This window comes from Schistocerca cancellata, chromosome 1 (assembly GCF_023864275.1).
Source record: "Schistocerca cancellata isolate TAMUIC-IGC-003103 chromosome 1, iqSchCanc2.1, whole genome shotgun sequence".
NCBI classification, from domain to species: Eukaryota; Metazoa; Arthropoda; class Insecta; order Orthoptera; family Acrididae; genus Schistocerca; species Schistocerca cancellata.
In genome coordinates this window covers 206,278,259-206,296,349 of record NC_064626.1, presented here as the reverse complement: position 1 = coordinate 206,296,349, position 18,091 = coordinate 206,278,259, and positions in this window count along the sequence as shown.

Here is an 18,091-nt window from a genome sequence, read left to right as displayed (position 1 = left end):
CTGCCAGTGAACTTCGAAATCGAGAAAATATGGCAAGATAATCTGCATACATGCTTTGTGAAATATGAATACTAGATGATAATATTTTTCCATTTATACTGCATATGTGTGTCTGGTAGTAATGATTATTTATTTGTAAAACTAAGTACTGTAAATTTCGAATATGTGGCTGTTACAATTGGAAATTATGTTCCTGACTATGACCGTTTTGTGTGTATTGCACTCTTTGAATTGCATTGTAAGTATCTTGCTGGAATTCTGCTTAATGTTTGCTCTCATCCAAAATAATGGGCGAGGTAAATGATTCCATATTCGTTTTTGTTTCATAGCAAACAGAAGCTGGGTTCATCGCATGGTATCCTACGGACTGATACCTGTTTGTTATTACTTATGAATCCATTTCTGAACTGCTTGATTTAAGTGCATTGCAAGTATATTGCTAGTATTCTACGTAATTTTTGTTCCATCCGTCTTCAGTACCCTCGCATTTAATAGAGACCACCGAAATTTTCATTGGCTTCTGCTAAAATGTACTGTTTGCAGTACCTGCGGAAACATTTGCATAACTACTGTCCCCTTTTCAGCATTTACAAGGAAGAATACTCTAGTCACCAAGGCTGCAAAGCATACTCATCTGCAACTACATCTATACACTGCAAACCACTGTGAAATGCATGGCATTCAGTGGCATGAAGCAACATCATTTGAGGGATGTGTATGGTAGTTTATAGAGAGAGGGTAGACCATGAGGTATGGAGTATTTTTAATATTTTGGAAGATGAACGGCGACTTGCAGGTAGCTATAAGAAAGCTCCACTTCAGACCATATTAAAAACCTGCATAATACCGACGTTTCAATCATTTTCCTCAAAGAAAAGCACCTATTTTTGCCTTTCCCTATGAGCTAGGAGGGGGCTGCTTCCCCCTCCCCCTTTGCCCCTGATATGGGCGACGTTGACACCACTCAAAGCAGAAATATATAATTTCATGACAAGGCGAAATAAAGTTGAATGCCAATACTGTCAAAACCTGCTAACGTGGAGTTCTCCATTAGATGCGAGAAAGTATGGAAAACAGAGCCCAACAAATACAAAATAGAATGAATGCAATATACTTACATTAGACTTAAATCGAGCAGTTCACACACAGGTTTGTGAGCAATAACACATACACACAAGACCACAGAACACCATGCATCGAAAGCAATTTTGTTTGATATGAAACAAAAGCAGACATGGAATCATTTACCCAACCCAAAATTACCGGTGCCAGCAGAACACAATCGCAATAAGAGCAATATATTTACAATGAAATCCAAAGCGTTCAGTACACGCGAAAAGTCGTAATCGGAAGCACTATGTATTGAAAACAGCTTCTGTCACTACTATACAAAAAGAAATATGGAAGACTAATAATCAACCAGTAAGAAAGGAGGATGACAGACTGATAAATTTGCCGTGCTCCAAGTGGCGATAGGGACCCCAGGTCGTGTTACTGGAAGTTCCTATGTGAGCTGCACACCAGTGATAAGAAGAAAACGTGTCGAAAGCCATTGAGTCTCGATTTGAGTTCCTTTGCATCTCTTGCCTTAAATTCAGGTGGGATTTTCCTCTAATTTGTTTTCAAAGTACCAGTTGTGGCCACCTTTTTATCCAGCAGATTCTGTGCTAGTCTTTGACTGGTGTACTAGTTACTAGTCGCAACATTTCTATTTGTGATCTCAGTGGAAGTTATCAGCCTTTCAACAACGTCATGTTTATTTGGTTTTAGGTATGACCCAGTTATCTGCCACAGTGCAATTTAAAATTTAGGGTATATCATTGTATCACTGTGGGCGTACCATACTTTGTAAGCTTATTTGGAATATAATATACAAACCTACAATGGTCTCTAAAGACCTGCAGCACTCCATCAATTGTAACAAATTTGCTGACATTATTATGAGCAATAATTATTTACAAATTTGTTGGTAAGTCTCAGGGAAAGGTGCCAATTTATCTGTAGATATTTGTTCTGTTTTTGTTTCTATATTGTCAAACCTACTTGCTCTAAAATGAAAATGGAAATGTTTGAAACTGAAAAATTAATGGACGATAGCCATACCAGTGCCACTGGATGTTGACAGTACACTGCAGTTTGCACGATTCCCTGTATTTATGCTGATTAAAAACAGTGCACCAAAAAGTACTCACGTTTCTTCCATTGTAGGGTATTTACAAACTCGATCCTGAGAATAGTTGATATCTCTACGTTTTCTTTCATCCATGATTTTGGAGCAGGTAATATGGACCAAAACAAGACAAAAATGGCCAGTAAATATACGCTCTAAAGCACATACCTTAAGAGTGATAGTCACTTCTTCAATAGTAGAGATCTGTTCCACAGTAGCAAAAAGGAGCAAATGCTCACAGCTCTTAAAGTATGCATTTTAGAACCCATGTTTACTAGACTTTTTTCTTGTTTTGAGCCACACATTACCTCTGAAAGTTGCCTTCTGTAATCTTAGCAACAACTCAGTTCGATGGACAAATTTTTTATAGTATCAAAATTGTGTACACAATTTTTGACATCTCAGTAGGTAAGATCTTGCTGTAGAATTCACTGAATAATTCCGGTATATGTTTTTTGGCTTGTTTTGACTTAAGTTAGCTTCTGTTTGCAGAAAGGGTTCAGGTTCATTTCAGTTTGTTGTGTAGTACTCTCTGTTTTCGTTGAATTTTCGTAATAATATTATTGGACATTGTTTGATTCTTCCCAAACCTCACTATTTTCCAAAGAACCAAGTTATGTAGCACATGATCTACAAGACATGTGAGTATCAGCCACTGAACTTCCACATTCACATCTCAAAATCTAAGTGTTCCAGTATATTCTAATGATCTTCTTCCATATCTTGCTAAGCAGAAATATCTTTCTACCATTATAAACGTTTAATTCAGTACAAGTGCTTCATGATGCTATGATAACCTAATGGTTTCCAAAGAACCAAGTTATGTAGCACATGATCTACAACACACGTATCAGCCACTGAACCTCCATGTTCACATCTCAAAATCTAATTGTTCCAGTATATTCTAATGATCTTCTTGCATATCTTGTTAAGCAGAAATATCTTTCTACCATTATAAACGTTTAATTCAGTACAAGTGCTTCATGATGCTATGATAACCTAATGGTCACTATTTGTGTGTTTGGTTTCACTGAATCGAAAAATTTGTGACTGCTCGTTGCAATCAGACCGATTTACTTTCCATTACATATTTTCTAATTCACTAACTGTGCTAAAGAACTTCCAGAAAATACGTCTTACACAGCATCGCAATATTTTTTTGTCTATGACTTCTTTTCTAAATCGTTGTGTATTCCTGTTAATATTAGTTACTTTCTTTTTGCAGTTGTGATATTCAGTCAAAAGAACTATGGTTAGCTCTAAACATTAGTCTGTACTGTTCAAGTCTCTTCATCTTTGTGTAACTATTGCATTTTACATCTACTTGAAACTGCTGAATGTTGTCAACCGTTCCCTTCCCCCTTTACAGTTTTAACCATCCATCCCAATTCTCTCTATAAACAAATTAATTATTCATTGATGCCTCAAGATATGTCCTATTAGCTGATCCCTTCTTGTAGTCAAGATAGACAATAAATTTATTTCCCCCCCTATTCAATAGGCTCTTTTCCTATGTTAAAAATATTGTTTGGGTTTTTGTTATTCTGATTGATTATAACATTTAAACATCATTTATGGTCAATATTTTCACAAAATATGTGTCACTCTTAAGTAATTAAAGCTTAAAAATCATTAAATGTCAAGATCTGATAATGTAGTCGAAAACATGGTGATGTCTCAAGCCAGAAGTAAGACGAAGCTATACAAGTGTTGCAGGAGCGTTAGTCGAAGTTACGAATTTTTTATGTACATACTCTGCAAAGTTTACTTGTTCAGTGCTGGAAAACGCAATTACAACTTTTAAGTAACAAAAAAAATGAATTCTGTGAATGCTGACAGCTGAAGCCATGCAAAAGTTGATGTGTTTATGCTCCCCCATTTAGAGAGGCGATATGTGCAACATCAGACATTATTTTCCCACCTCCCAGCAACATCATTAAACTTGCTCAAGAGAAAGTAATTGTAGAACTTTTGCAAATGAATCTTTGTCTTATAACTAGATAGTCGACTATCAGTACGATTCATAGCACAATAAAATTATTCTTAGCAAAAATTAGTGCTGATTTCGTCTATAGAATACACTCAGCACGAACATGTCAGCCACCAGTGATTCGGTAATGCCACGGATAGCCTCTATAACTACATAGGATAAGGTCACATGTTTCAACCCTGGAAGGGTAATACATTTTAAAACTTTTACACGAAATACGAAAATATTGTTAGGAAGAACTGATTGTAGTAATTGTTTCTATTGTGGTATGTCTTATTTAAAGCTTCACATTTGTCTTACTCTGAGAATCGGTCAACAGAAGATAAATGGCATTTACTTTGCGAACAAACAGTTCACTTTTTTGGAAAGCATTGCTAGTACTGGAGATATTCCAAACGTCGAAGTACAATGAGTAGTAGGACAATGATGTTATGCAGAGAGATTTGAAGCGTGCCAATATGTAGGTGATACAATGTAAGACCTGTGATGTTTGTGAATGCAAACGAATGTTAGTGTCTGAAGCAGACTTACTTCATCATTATGCAAGATGTTGAAACTGCAAAAGTTTAAACACTAAGGAACCTATCTGGACAGTGTGAATATAAAAACATTGTTTCTAGTATAGTAAAGAGTGCATGGTCACATTAACTAGAAAACATTTTTTTGAATATGATGTGAGTAAACAGCGACTGCAAATACAAGTGCATATAAACAGCAAGAAAAATACAATAATATTCTGTTTCTGAGTGGTGTGGTGAAATTTTGTAATTGTGATTTGCTTTGCATATGAGAGAACTGTCGAGTCGTTTTACAAATAAGGTAAAATGTTTGTTCGGAATAGATTCTAACTAGTGATCTATGGATGTCATCTTGTAAAATTCGACAGTCTTACACTCTAACAACTTTTTTTTTTTGCATTTTGTTCTGTATACTTCGTTGCGTTTGGTCTGGGCGGACGTCACAAGACATCTGTTCAAGTTGATTGTTGATTCCTTTACTCAGTTTTTTTTATTACAGAGGGCGAGCCATGACAACTTTCGCTAGGAGTTTAATTTTGTTGGATGACGCTATCTTTCGTTGTAACAATGGGAGAGCTTATCTCGGAGCTAAATTAATGTTAACTTCACAGTGCAACATATTTTTAATTAAGTTAATGAACATGTGCAGCTACATGATGGCAGTTTGCTGATACAGTGCTTCCACATTTTACACGTGTTCTCATTCCATGGAACACTGAAAAACAGCTATTCAGGAGTTTTATAAATGTAATTCTACGGTATGGCACTGAAACCGTTTGAAACCTATTTTTAGAAACGTAAAATCCAAAACAAGACATCACTGTGAATTAACATTACGATAGTAGGAGCAGTGAGCTAGCTCGTGACATCACATGCATCCCATGACTCGAATGGGGCCTTTTAGCTGCCTTTCAAATTATTTGAATTTCATTTTCGTTATTATAGAAGAATGCTGAAATTCAAATGTAAAAACTGCATGTTAGGCGCATAACATGACATAATTAATAATTTAAGACAATTCCTGAAAACAGTCAAATACCCTATTCTGTGCTTCTGCATTCGTTGCCCACCTGCCAATCTAACCTTGAGCATTCTTCTGTAGCATAACATTTCCAAAACTTCTGTTGTCTTTTTGTCTGTGATTTCAGCAAGGTATGGGGAAGATCACTTTATGAACTCAGTGTGTATGCCTGTATACCTCTGTTAATTTGCTGAAGCGATTGTTCTGGGGACCATTGAGGGAGCTTGTTGCAATCAGCTGCTTATTGTGATACAAGTTGGAACGAAGTATGTCTGTGATTTGACCTTTGAGGTTATAAACTGATCATCCCAGCAACTGGAACATAAGGTTGAGGAGACCTGCCTTGTTCGTAGAAATCAGCAGAGCAGCCACTCTCCAGAACTATTGTCAGGACTGATCATGGCCTGATGGTTATGAGTCAAATGTAAGGCTAGAAGCAAAAATTTAGAGGAACCTGCGATAATTTAAGTTGTGAGATCATAGACTTCATAGGTTGAGAACTGTGCGGTTCACCTAAGTGCCACAGGAATGCACTGTATTAAAGATCTGGGTTGCACATAAAGATTTTTCTATATTAGACGAATGTTCATTAGCCCCATACAATTATACCTGTATGAGACCCCAAAGTGTTAATAAGAGACAAAGAAACACACAGCTCCACGTCTCTCTGTACCAACCATAGACAAGACTATCAAAAATCTGGATATCAACTGCTCAAACATTCGCAGAAAGTGCCAGAGTTAGGAGCAGTCATAAAAGGCAAAGGAACACACATAGTACTAAACATAGATCTCTGGCTTAAACCCAAATTTGACAACAGTGAAAACTTTACGTTAAATCTAAATCTGCATTGAAAGGCTATTGGAAAATGGAGGTCATGTAATTCTCATAATAGAAAAAAATTCAAGTCCACTGTAGAAGATAGAGAAGCTACATGTGAAATTCTTTGGGCAAGACTCAGTATAAAGGATGATCTTTCTATCGACGACCAGATTCATCCCAACATGTAACCATATACTTTTAGGAAACTCTCAGCATGCTGTTATGTATATTCCTAAATCATTATATCAGAATTCAAGGAGACATTAATCATACAAAACTCGAGTGGGGTAACTATAATTTTGTAAGTGGTGGGTGAGGAAAGAAATCCAGTGGAACAGTGAAATCCTCAGAAGACTGCCTAGAACAGATACATGATGCATGAAAACATCATGTACACATGCTTTCTAGTAAGTTGCTCCACCTTTGGATGCAATACAGCAGTGATTCAGCATGGCTTGGATTCGAAAATTCCTTGGTAGGTTTCTGGATTGATGTGGCACCATATATATATGCTCAGATCACACAATTCTATAAATTAAGAGCTGATAATTTGTGTATATGAAGTCGGGGCCAGATAGTGTCCCAGTCTGTCAGTCCAGATCAGGCGAATTTGATGGCCCGGACCTAAATGACAGTTCGCTGTGATATTCCTCGACAAGTGTAGCACGATTCTTGTGAATTGGTAGATGTTCTGCTAGAAGGAGCAGACATAAAGTATCTACATCTACATCTGCATGGATACTCTGCAAACCACATTTAAGTGTCTGGCAAAGTGTTCATCGAACCACCTTCACAATTCTCTATTATTCCAATCTCGTCCGCAGCTCGTGGTCATGTGGTAGCGTTCTCGCTTCCCATGCCCGGGTTCCCGGGTTCGATTCCCGGTGGGGTCAGGGATTTTCTCTGCCTCGTGGTGACTGGGTGTTGTGTGATGTCCTTAGGTTAGTTAGGTTTAAGTAGTTCTAAGTTCTAGGGGACTGATGACCATAGATGTTAAGTCCCATAGTGCTCAGAGCCATTTGAACCATTCCAATCCCGCATAGCGTGCGGGAAGAATGAACAGCTATATTTTCCGTACGAGCTCTGATTTCCCTTATTTTATCTTGGTGATCGTTCCTCCCTATGTAGGTCGGTGTCAACAAAATATTTTCGCATTTGGAGGAGAAAGTTGGTGATTGGAATTTCGTGAGAAGATTCCGTCGTAACGAAAAACGCCTTTCTTTTAATGATGTCCAGCCCAAATCCGGTACCATTTCTGTGACACTCTGTCCCATATTTCGCGATAATAATAAACGTGCTGCCTTTCTTTGAACTTCTTCGATGTACTCCGTCAGTCCTATCTGGTAGGGATCCCATACCGTGCAACAGTATTCTAAAAGTAGGTGGACAAGCGTAATGTAGGCAGTCTCCTTAGTAGGTCTGTTACACCTTCTACGTGTCCTGCCAATAAAACGCAGCCTTTGGTTAGCCTTCCCCACAACTTTTTCTGTGTGTTCCTTCCAATTTAAATAGTATGTAATTTTAATACGTAGGCATTTAGTTGAATTTACGGCTTTTAGATTAGACTGATTTATCGTGTAACCAAAGTTTAACACGTTCCTTTTAGCACTCATGTGGATGTCCTCACACTTTTCGTTATTTGAGGGCAGCTGCCACTTTTCGCACCATTCCGATATTTCTTCTAAATCGTTTTGCAATTTGTTTTGATCTTCTGATGACTTTATTAGTCGATAAAAGACAGAATCATCTGCAAAAAACTGAAGACGGCAGCTCAGATTGTCTCCCAAATCGTTTATATAGATAAGGAACAGCAAAGGGTCTATACCACTACATTTGGGAACGCTGGAAATCATTTCTGTTTTACTCGATGTTGTTGTTGTTGTGGTCTTCAGTCCTGAGACTGGTTTGATGCAGCTCTCCATGCTACCCTATCATGTACAAGCTTCTTCATCTCCCAGTACTTACTGGAACCCACATACTTCTGAATCTGCTTAGTGTATTCATCTCTTGGTCTCCCTCTACGATTTTTACCCTCCACGCTGCCCTCCAACGCTAAATTTGTGATCCCTTGATGCCTCAGAACATGTCCTGCCAACCGGTCCCTTCTTCTTGTCAAGTTGTGCCACATACTTCTCTTCTCCCCAATTCTATTCAATACTTCATCATTAGTTATGTGATCTACCCATCTAATCTTCAACATTCTTCTGTAGCACCACATTTCAAAAGCTTCTATTCTCTTCTTGTCCAAACTATTTATTGTCCATGTTTCACTTCCATACATGGCTACACGCCATACAAATACTTTCAGAAACGACTTCCTGACACTTAAATCTATACTCGATGTTAACAAATTTCTCTTCTTCAGAAACGCTTTCCTTGCCATTGCCAGTTTACATTTTATATCTTCTCTACTTCGACCATCATCAGTTATTTTGCTCCCCAAATAGCAAAACTCCTTTACTACTTTAAGTGTCTCATTTCCTAATCTAATTCCCTCAGCATCACCTGACTTAATTCGACTACATTCCATTATCCTCGTTTTGCTTTTGTTGATGTTCATCTTATATCCTCCTTTCAAGACACTGTCCATTCCGTTCAGCTGCTCTTCCAAGTCCTTTGCTGTCTCTGATAGAATTACAATGTCATCGGCGAACCTCAAAGTTTTTATTTCTTCTCCATGGATTTTAATACCTACTCCGAATTATTCTTTTGTTTCCTTTACTGCTTGCTCAATATACAGGTTGAATAACATTAGGGAGAGGCTACAACCCTGTCTCACGCCCTTCCCATTCACTGCTTCCCTTTCATGCCCATTCACTCTTATAACTGCCATCTGGTTTCTGTACAAATTGTAAATAGCCTTTTACTCCCTGTATTTTACCCCTGCCATCTTTAGAATTTGAAAGAGAGTATTCCAGTCAACATTGTCAAAAGATTTCTCTAAGTCTACAAATGCTAGAAACGTAGGTTTGCCTTTCCTTAATCTTTCTTCTAAGATAAGTCGTAAGGTGAGTATTGCTTCACGTGTTCCAATATTTCTACGGAATCCAAACTGATCTTCCCCGAGGTCGGCTTCTACCAGTTTTTCCATTCGTCTGTAAAGAATTTGCGTTAGTATATTGCAACTGTGACTTATTAAACTGATAGTTCGGTAATTTTCACATCTGTCAACACCTGTTTTCTTTGGGATTGGAATTATTATATTCTTCTTGAAGTCTGAGGGTATTTCGCTTGTCTCATACATCTTGCTCACCAGATGGTAGAGTTTTGTCAGGACTGGCTCTTCCAAGGCCATCAGTAGTTCTAATGGAATGTTGTCTACTCCCGGGGCCTTGTTTCGACCCAGGTCTTTCAGTGCTCTGTCAAACTCTTTACGCAGTATCGTATCTCCCATTTCATCCTCATCTAAATCCTCTTCCATTTCCATTATATTGTCCTCAAGTACATCGCCGTTGTATAGACCCTCTATATACTCCTTCCACCTTTCTGCTTTCCCTTCTTTGCTTAGAACTGGGTTTCCATCTGAGCTCTTGATATTCATACAGGTGGCTCTCTTTTCTCCAAAGGTCTCTTTAATTTTCCTGTAGGCAGTATCTATCTTACCCCTAGTGAGATAAGCCTCTACATCCTTACATTTGTCCTCTAGCCATACCTGCTTAGCCATTTTGCACTTCCTGTCGATCTCATTTTTGAGATGTCTGTATTCCTTTTTGCCTGCTTCATTTACTGCATTTTTATATTTTCTCCTTTCGTCAATTAAGTTCAATATTTCTTCTGTTACTCGATGACTTTCCGTCAATTACAACGAACTGTGACCTCTCTGACAGGAAATCACAAATTCAGTCACATAACACGGACGATATTCCATAAGCACGCAATTTCACTATGAGCCGCTTGTGGGGTACAGTGTGAAAAGCCTTCTGGAAATCCAGAAATACGGAATCGGTCTGAAATCCCTTGTCAATAGCACTCAGCACTTCATGTGAATAAAGAGCTTGTTGTGTTTCACAGGAACGATGTTTTTAAACCCATGTTGACTGTGTGTCAATAGGGATACAAGTGGTCTGCAGTAATGTTTACGTAGTTTACAGGTGTCATAGTGCTTTTGATTACTGCCACAGGTCCCATGAAAGCACAGGTAAATTTCCCCATAGCATAATACTGCCACTGAACTGTGTCCATGGCACAATCCATGTTTTGAGCAACTTTTCGCCTGGATAACGGTGTGCAAGAGGCGACTGTTGGGAGGGCGAAAATAGAGATGGCTCTGAATCAAGAGGCACTCTCCCAATGCGCTCCTTGCCAGTTTTCTTCAGGATGGTAGTGACCTGTTGTCGCCAGTAGGTGCAGTGGAAAGAGATTCAGAATTAATTATTTATTTCCGTAGGTTGCAAGTTGTGTCTTGACTTGATGTCGACATCAGCTGTCGATGCCTCTTGGGGAATCGCGTTGTAAGTGGCCTTCAGTCCGCTCAAGGTAGCTGACGCCACACACCCACTCCTTGCCTGTTGCTGCTATGCTGGTTGCCGCCTGCAGTGGCCTCGACACTGGCTGCAGCCTGATTTTTGCAGCTGTGAGTGAAGGCGGCGCTGTGTTGGACATTTACACGCCGATCTGGCGGGTGCTCTGTCCCCTCCCACCCCCATTGTTCTTCTTTATCTTTTCAACCATGATGACAGTTTACATGTAGCTGTGCATTACGATGACCTGGTCTGCCATTCATGTAGGCCCCGGCCCGTCTACCAAAGTACCAGGAATGCTGGTGTCCTGAACTGGGGCGATAGGGAAGGCTTCCAGGTCCAGCCATCTGCGACAATGGCAAACTTTGGTGTTTAATGCTGGAACTGGTGATTACGGTGAGGTAACCATCCCTCTCAGTTGTCTGTCGTTCCTCAGTAATGTGCAGGAAATCTTCAATGGACTGCTACCAGGCGTCACTTTACTGCAATCAGTGAATTGAATGCGAACATTATATATGCCATTGATCTGTCTGACCAACTGCCTTACGAGCTAAAATGCAGTGGTATTTATGGAGTAGAGTAGTGGGTAATGTTCACCCAATGTCATTTGTCATGACCGCTTGGGCCTCTCTATTATGACACAGTCAGAGATTTCTCACTCTGCCATGCTTCCTTAACAAGTTTGTTGTAGTATAAAACTGGTTTGTAAAAGATCTTGGTAAGCATCGTTACATTAACAATACAGTTTCTTTCATCACATAACAAAGATGATGTGATCCTGTCTAGCTGCTCTGTCTACTACATTTCCGCTGCGGTCCCCTGTCTGTCTAACCAGAAGTGCCGATGTGTTTTCCCCTGACCCATTCCTAAATGTTATTCTACATGTCCGCTTCGTGTTGATACCGTCATAATGTAAGTGAGGTAGCTTTGCTGTGGGGCATAGAAAATTGTAACTGTCTGCTGGCCTGTACAAGCTTGCATGCAACAGACATTTATGGGTATAATCATCGACTTGATGTAACAATAAACATGAGTAATCCGATAAGGTATCGCCTTTCCATGGATCGCCAGTCCAATCTCGATGATCTCATGCCCACTATAGTCGTAACTGACGATGTTATTGACTCAACATTGTAACACGTAGCAGTTGTCTGCTATTCAGACCTATATTCAACAATATTCACTGAACAGTGTGAATCGACAAACTTCTGTCTGCACTGTACTCTGTCATATCTGCCAAAAATTGCTACCTATCCTGCTTTAAAGAGCAAGCTAACTTCGAAATTCGGAGTTCTGGAATGAGGTGTGGACGTCCAACATCTTGTTGCCTTCTCATAGCTCCACTGACGTTCAAGCACTTTCCACAGATATTCAGGATTGTAGCACACAAATGTTCAACCAACATCGTCGTTTCCAAAAGGCCCATTCCCAGGTGGTGGGTTATAACAATTTGTTCTTTGACCAAGTTGATTATATGAATGGATATTCTCATTTGTGGCAGTACTGTTGCTAGAATTATAACCATTAGTCTCTGATCCACTTATATGCTTTCATTGTGTCGTCACATGCCCGCATTGTCACAAGATGGCATTCCATCTCACAGTGGGCGGTGATCATGTTTTGGGTCATCTGTCAGGTTCAGAGGCACACTCATGACAGATATATGTTAGGTCTAATGGCAACAAGTAGAAATGACCTCTCTGAGGATGTCCCTGTAGAGACAGGTATCAATGAGCATGAGGTGATTATAGTAATAACTACTACTAAACAGCAATGATCATTAAAACAAGACAAAAAATCTCTATGGGAACAACCTCAGAAGCCCAATGGCATCCAATTACCATTGTGTTAGCCTCAGCTGATAGGTGTCACTGGATACGGTTATGGAGGCACATGTGGTCACCACCCTAGCTCCCAGCTGTTGACAGTTTTCGTAATTGGAGTCACTATTTTTCAGTCAAATACCTCCTCAATTGGTCTCACAAGGGATGAGTGTACCCTGCTTGCTGACGGCACTCAGCAGACCTGGGGGGTCACCCATGCAACTGCTAGCCAAACCCAACAGCACTTAAATTCGGTGATCTGATAGAAACTGATGTTACCAGTACGACAAGGCTGTTGGCAAAAGAAATAAAAACATGTACATGTTCAGTAATGTAATAGAGGGAAAAGCCTCACATCTCAAAGAATAGTGTGAAATATTTAGCGGTGGGCTGGAGCACTTATAGGAACTATCACTGTAATTTAGAAGGGTGTTTGACAGGGCACTAGATACATAAATTACGTTGCTAGCTGATCAGGCCATGGTAGGAACTCTCCGTGGCATATAGCCCATGTAAGGAAACTTCCAATGAAACAACCATTACTGCACAATAACTTTACAAAAAAAGCATCAATGGCCCTATGCTGTCCTCGATTCCTGGCCATTTAAAATTTTTAGATAAAGATGCATGTTCAAAGAGCATTTCAGTGAAGTGTAAAATACAGGGTGCGCCAAAAAAATGTATACACACTTTGAAGCGTCATAGAAAATTTATTTCCTGTTCTACAATGTTAAATTTCTGGAAATGGAAAGCTTAAAGTCTAATTGGAAAAATAAATATACTTTGCAAATGCGATTAATGTTCAAACTGGTGGCCTTCAGCATCAATACATTTCTGAGTACGAGTCACCACTGATTCTGTACATCGTACCAAAGTGTCCAATGAGATTTCTGCACACGCCGCCTGAATCTCATTCCAAAGAGTGTCCAGGATACATGGTTTACGTTTGTACACCTCATCTTTTACTGTGCCCCATAAGAAGAAATCCAGCGGCGTGAGGTCTGGAGAGTGTGCAGGAAACTCGATTGGCCCCCTGCGTCCTATCCACCGGCCTGGCACATTGTGATATAGATATGCTCGTATGTCCCTATAATAGAGCGGTGGGGTGCCATCGTGTATGAAATAAAGTTCATCATTACCGTATAATGCATGTATGGCAGGGAATATGAAGTCAGCAAGCATTGTTAGGTACGTTTCTCCAGTAAAAGTACATTCAAAGTGAAAAGGCCCAATGAGTCCCATTGCAGACAAACCACACCAGGCAAATTCACAGCCTTTTCAACTGTAATGTGAGGATTATCTTCAACCCAGTGCACACAATTTTGCCTATTGACAGCTCCATTGAGTTTGAATTGGGCTTCATCCGACCAAATTATGCTACCCATAAATCCCGGTACATGTCTCACCATCTCCTGAACCCAGTCACAAAATTCTAACCTTTGATCTAGATCGTCGTCACTTAGCTGTTGCACCAGCCTTGGAATGTACACACAGACCTTGTTGCCTTTCCTCATAATGCATAGCACACTTATAGCACTTTTACATTACTCTCAAGTGGCGCTTTCCTTGAAGATTTTCGAGGCGAATGCTTAAGGGGCTCCGGAAAGGCTCAAAATCATGAAAAGTTCAATTTTTACTTTTTTGCGTTTTCTGAATCTGCAGACTATTACCTTTTAATAGATATATAATTTATTCAATTTCGAAGACTACAACTATTTTTAAATTTTTTTTGAAATGTGTTCTACATGGGCGTGACCCACTGTGGCGCTGTTAAACTGCTGTCAAACGGTGTTATTATTAACGTCCGTGTTCATCAGGTACATTTTAGTGATGTGAGATAAAGTATGTGTTGTGGCTAACCTGTGATGGTTCAATATATATCGCTGGTGTGATTGTTGATTGTTTCATGTTTATTTACTCTGTCATTATCTCGAAAATATTCGTAATTAATTCTGTTTCTTGAGTCTCTGTTTTGTTGAAGTATAATAATGAGTAAAAGTAAAGTTATTAGAAATCCTCTGAAGGCTTTTAAGAAAAGGAGAAATGTTGGAAAGCCAAAGGTATGTGTTATTACTGTAAACAATAAAGACGATGACCAAATGAGTGAACCTAACCTCTCAAGTACACCTGCCCATAGCAGTCAAAGTGGGAAAGAAAATACTTCACAGAAGAAGCTTGGTTCAATGAGTGAAAACTATGAATGTTTTATGGGCGAATCGGATGTGAATGAAATATTTGATATGTTGGTTCTCAAAGGAATTTTTTCAAACTGTGTAAGATGTATTCATTGTAGTGAAGTTGGTCTGGAACTCTCCATAATAAAGCACGTAGGACTTGCTAGTGAAATACAAGTGAAATGTGATAAGTGTTCATACATGACCACCTTTTGGAACAGTGTTGCAGTAACTGCAACTTAAGAAAATGGTAGCAAAATCTACGAACACAACATTAGATTTGTTTATTCCTTGTGTTCAGTTGGTAAGGGTGCTACTGAAGGTGCAATTTTCTGTGGCATCATGAATCTTCCAAATCCCCCAACCAAGTTTACGACCTATAATAAATTAATAGGGTCTAAAGTAGAAGATGTCTGTATAGAATCTATGAAGAACGCTGTGGAAGAGGCAGTAATGGAAAATAATGGTAACAGAGATTTGACTGCAGTGTTCGATGGTACCTGGCATAAACGGGGACACACATCTCTTCATGGTGTAGTATCTGCCACCAGTACGTATACAGGGAAAGTTTTAGATGTAGCAGTAATATCAAAGTATTGTAGATGTCCACAAAAATATAAAGGTACACATGAAAATAATTGCAAAGCTAACTATAGTGGCAGTAGTGGAGGAATGGAAGTGGCTGGTGTTGCCAGTATATTCCAGCGTTCTGAGACATGTGATAAAGTGCGATATGTTAATTACCTTGGTGACGGTGATTCTAAAAGTTTCAAACATGTTCAAGGACTGAAGCCCTTTGGTGATGATGTTGTAGTGCAGAAATTTCAGTGTATTGGACACGTACAGAAGCGAATGGGAACAAGACTTCGGCAACTGAAAGCTTCATACAAAAAACAAAAACTCAGTGATGGTAAAGGGTTGGATGGGAAGGGAAGGTTAACTGACAGTGTAATTGAAAAAATACAGAACTATTATGGAATGGCTATTAGGCAAAATACACAAAGTGTCGACGAAATGAAGAAGGCTGTTTGGGCTCTTTTTTTTTCATACTTCTTCAACCGATGAAAATCCCCAACATAGCTTGTGTCCCAAAGAAGAAGACAGTTGGTGTAAATATAACAAAGGATTGCTAACTGGTGAAGTATACACTCATAAGCATAGTCTGCCTCATGCGATAATGGAGGTGATAAAACCTATTTTCAGAGACTTAGCAGCACCTGAACTGTTGAGAAAGTGTATTCACGGAAAAACTCAAAACCCCAATGAAAGTGTAAATAGTGTTATATGGTCGAGAATCCCCAAGACTGTATTTGTTGGAATAGAAACACTTCACTTTGGTGTGTATGATGCTGTTGCGACTTTCAGTGATGGCAACATTGTAAGGTGCAAGGTATTTAGAAATATGGGAATGAAGATAGGTTCTAACATGGTACGAGCGATGCTTGCTTTAGACAAGGAACGCCTTCGGGCTGCAGATAGGGCTGTAAAGAGTCTAGAAATACAAGCAAGAGTAAACAGGAGGAGGAACAAGAGGAAGCTGGGGGAGGAGTTTGCAGAGGATGAAGATAATCCATCCTATGCACCTGGAATGCACTAAAAAGTTAATCCAATCTTTGTCGCTCGATTCCCAAAACTTTTATTTTCTCATACTAATTACATGTTTTCTAAGAATCTTCCAAACATATTTGTTTCAAACTTTCAGTAAATGTTACACAGTACCTTCTGCATAATTTAACACAGTCTTTTTCCAAAAAACTGTATATTTTTGAATATATAAATAAAAAATTGCAAAAAAAATGTTGTGAATTTTCATTACAATTAAAAAAAATCATCTTTAATAACTGAACTAAAATTTTGTAAAATCCCTGTGTTAAGTTGTAGCCCATATTCCAATAAATAATCTGTAAAAAGTTCAACTTCCTACCTCAAATACTTTGTGAGGAAAGATGTAATTTATAAGCGTTATTTTAACATTGCAAGTATAGGGCGTTCTGGAGCTCCTTAAACAGTTCCAAGACCGCAGTTGTAGAATCATCACTTGTAGCTGTACGAGGTCGGCCTGATCGACCTTTATGCACATCACACACTGTTCCATGAATTTCGAATTTGTCTTGTAGACGTGTAATTGGTAACGTTGAAGGTGGTTCTGTGCTATACTCACTTCTCCACTGTCTTCAAACCGCAGCTACATTCTCAAACTTCCAGTACCACTTAATTATCTACTTCCGCGCTTCAAAGATCAAACGCACGTCCGCCAAGTTGCAGTTACTTCCTTGCCACCGCTGCCACCTGTTGAAGAAACATAACATTATTTTCTCACAGATATTTAACCTTGTAAAATGGGAAATAAATTGTCTATGACAGTTCAAAGTGTGTATACATTTTTTTGACGCACCCTGTATATAAAGATGGAAAAAATCAGTAGTATGTATCAAATTTCATTTTTATAGAGTCTCCTTTTCCTTATTTCTAATTATGTATTGCATGGAAACATTCAGTTTTCATTGTAACTATAAATGCCTAATTACTGATGTGTTATAAAATATTGTTTATAAAGATTGTTTCAGTTAAAAGAAACATTACAAATTTAATTGTTTTTCAGCTCTATATATTTTCTGCTCTGCAGAAATGTTCATAGGACATCCAGCTTGGTTTAAAAATTTGTCACACTTGGGACTCAAACCCAGGCTCCCTGAAAGGCAGGTGAGAATTATACCACAGAGCCATGTCCCCTCTTGAAAAAGCGACATTACATTAGGGTATTAGGGTCCTGGAAAACTTCAAACTCGATTTTCTCCTGAATTTTTGAGAGTTGCTGTCTACTTGAGCCATCGTCAGTTACTTTGCTGCACAAATGGCAAAATTTTTGTTTTTGCGTCTTATTTACTCAGTTAATTCCATAGCTATGATTTATTGGCAGAACACTGAGAAAATGCAATATGTCTTCTACAGAGACTGCCTAATTATGCCTGTACGTCCTCTTTTGGAGTATTGATGTGCAGTGTGATTAATTACGTTCTTTAGTGTACTCTTCAAGCTCACCATTAAAAGTTTTTCTTTTATTTGCGTAGTGTTCTAGTAATGGCGAAAAGTTCGTTATTCACTTACTGTGT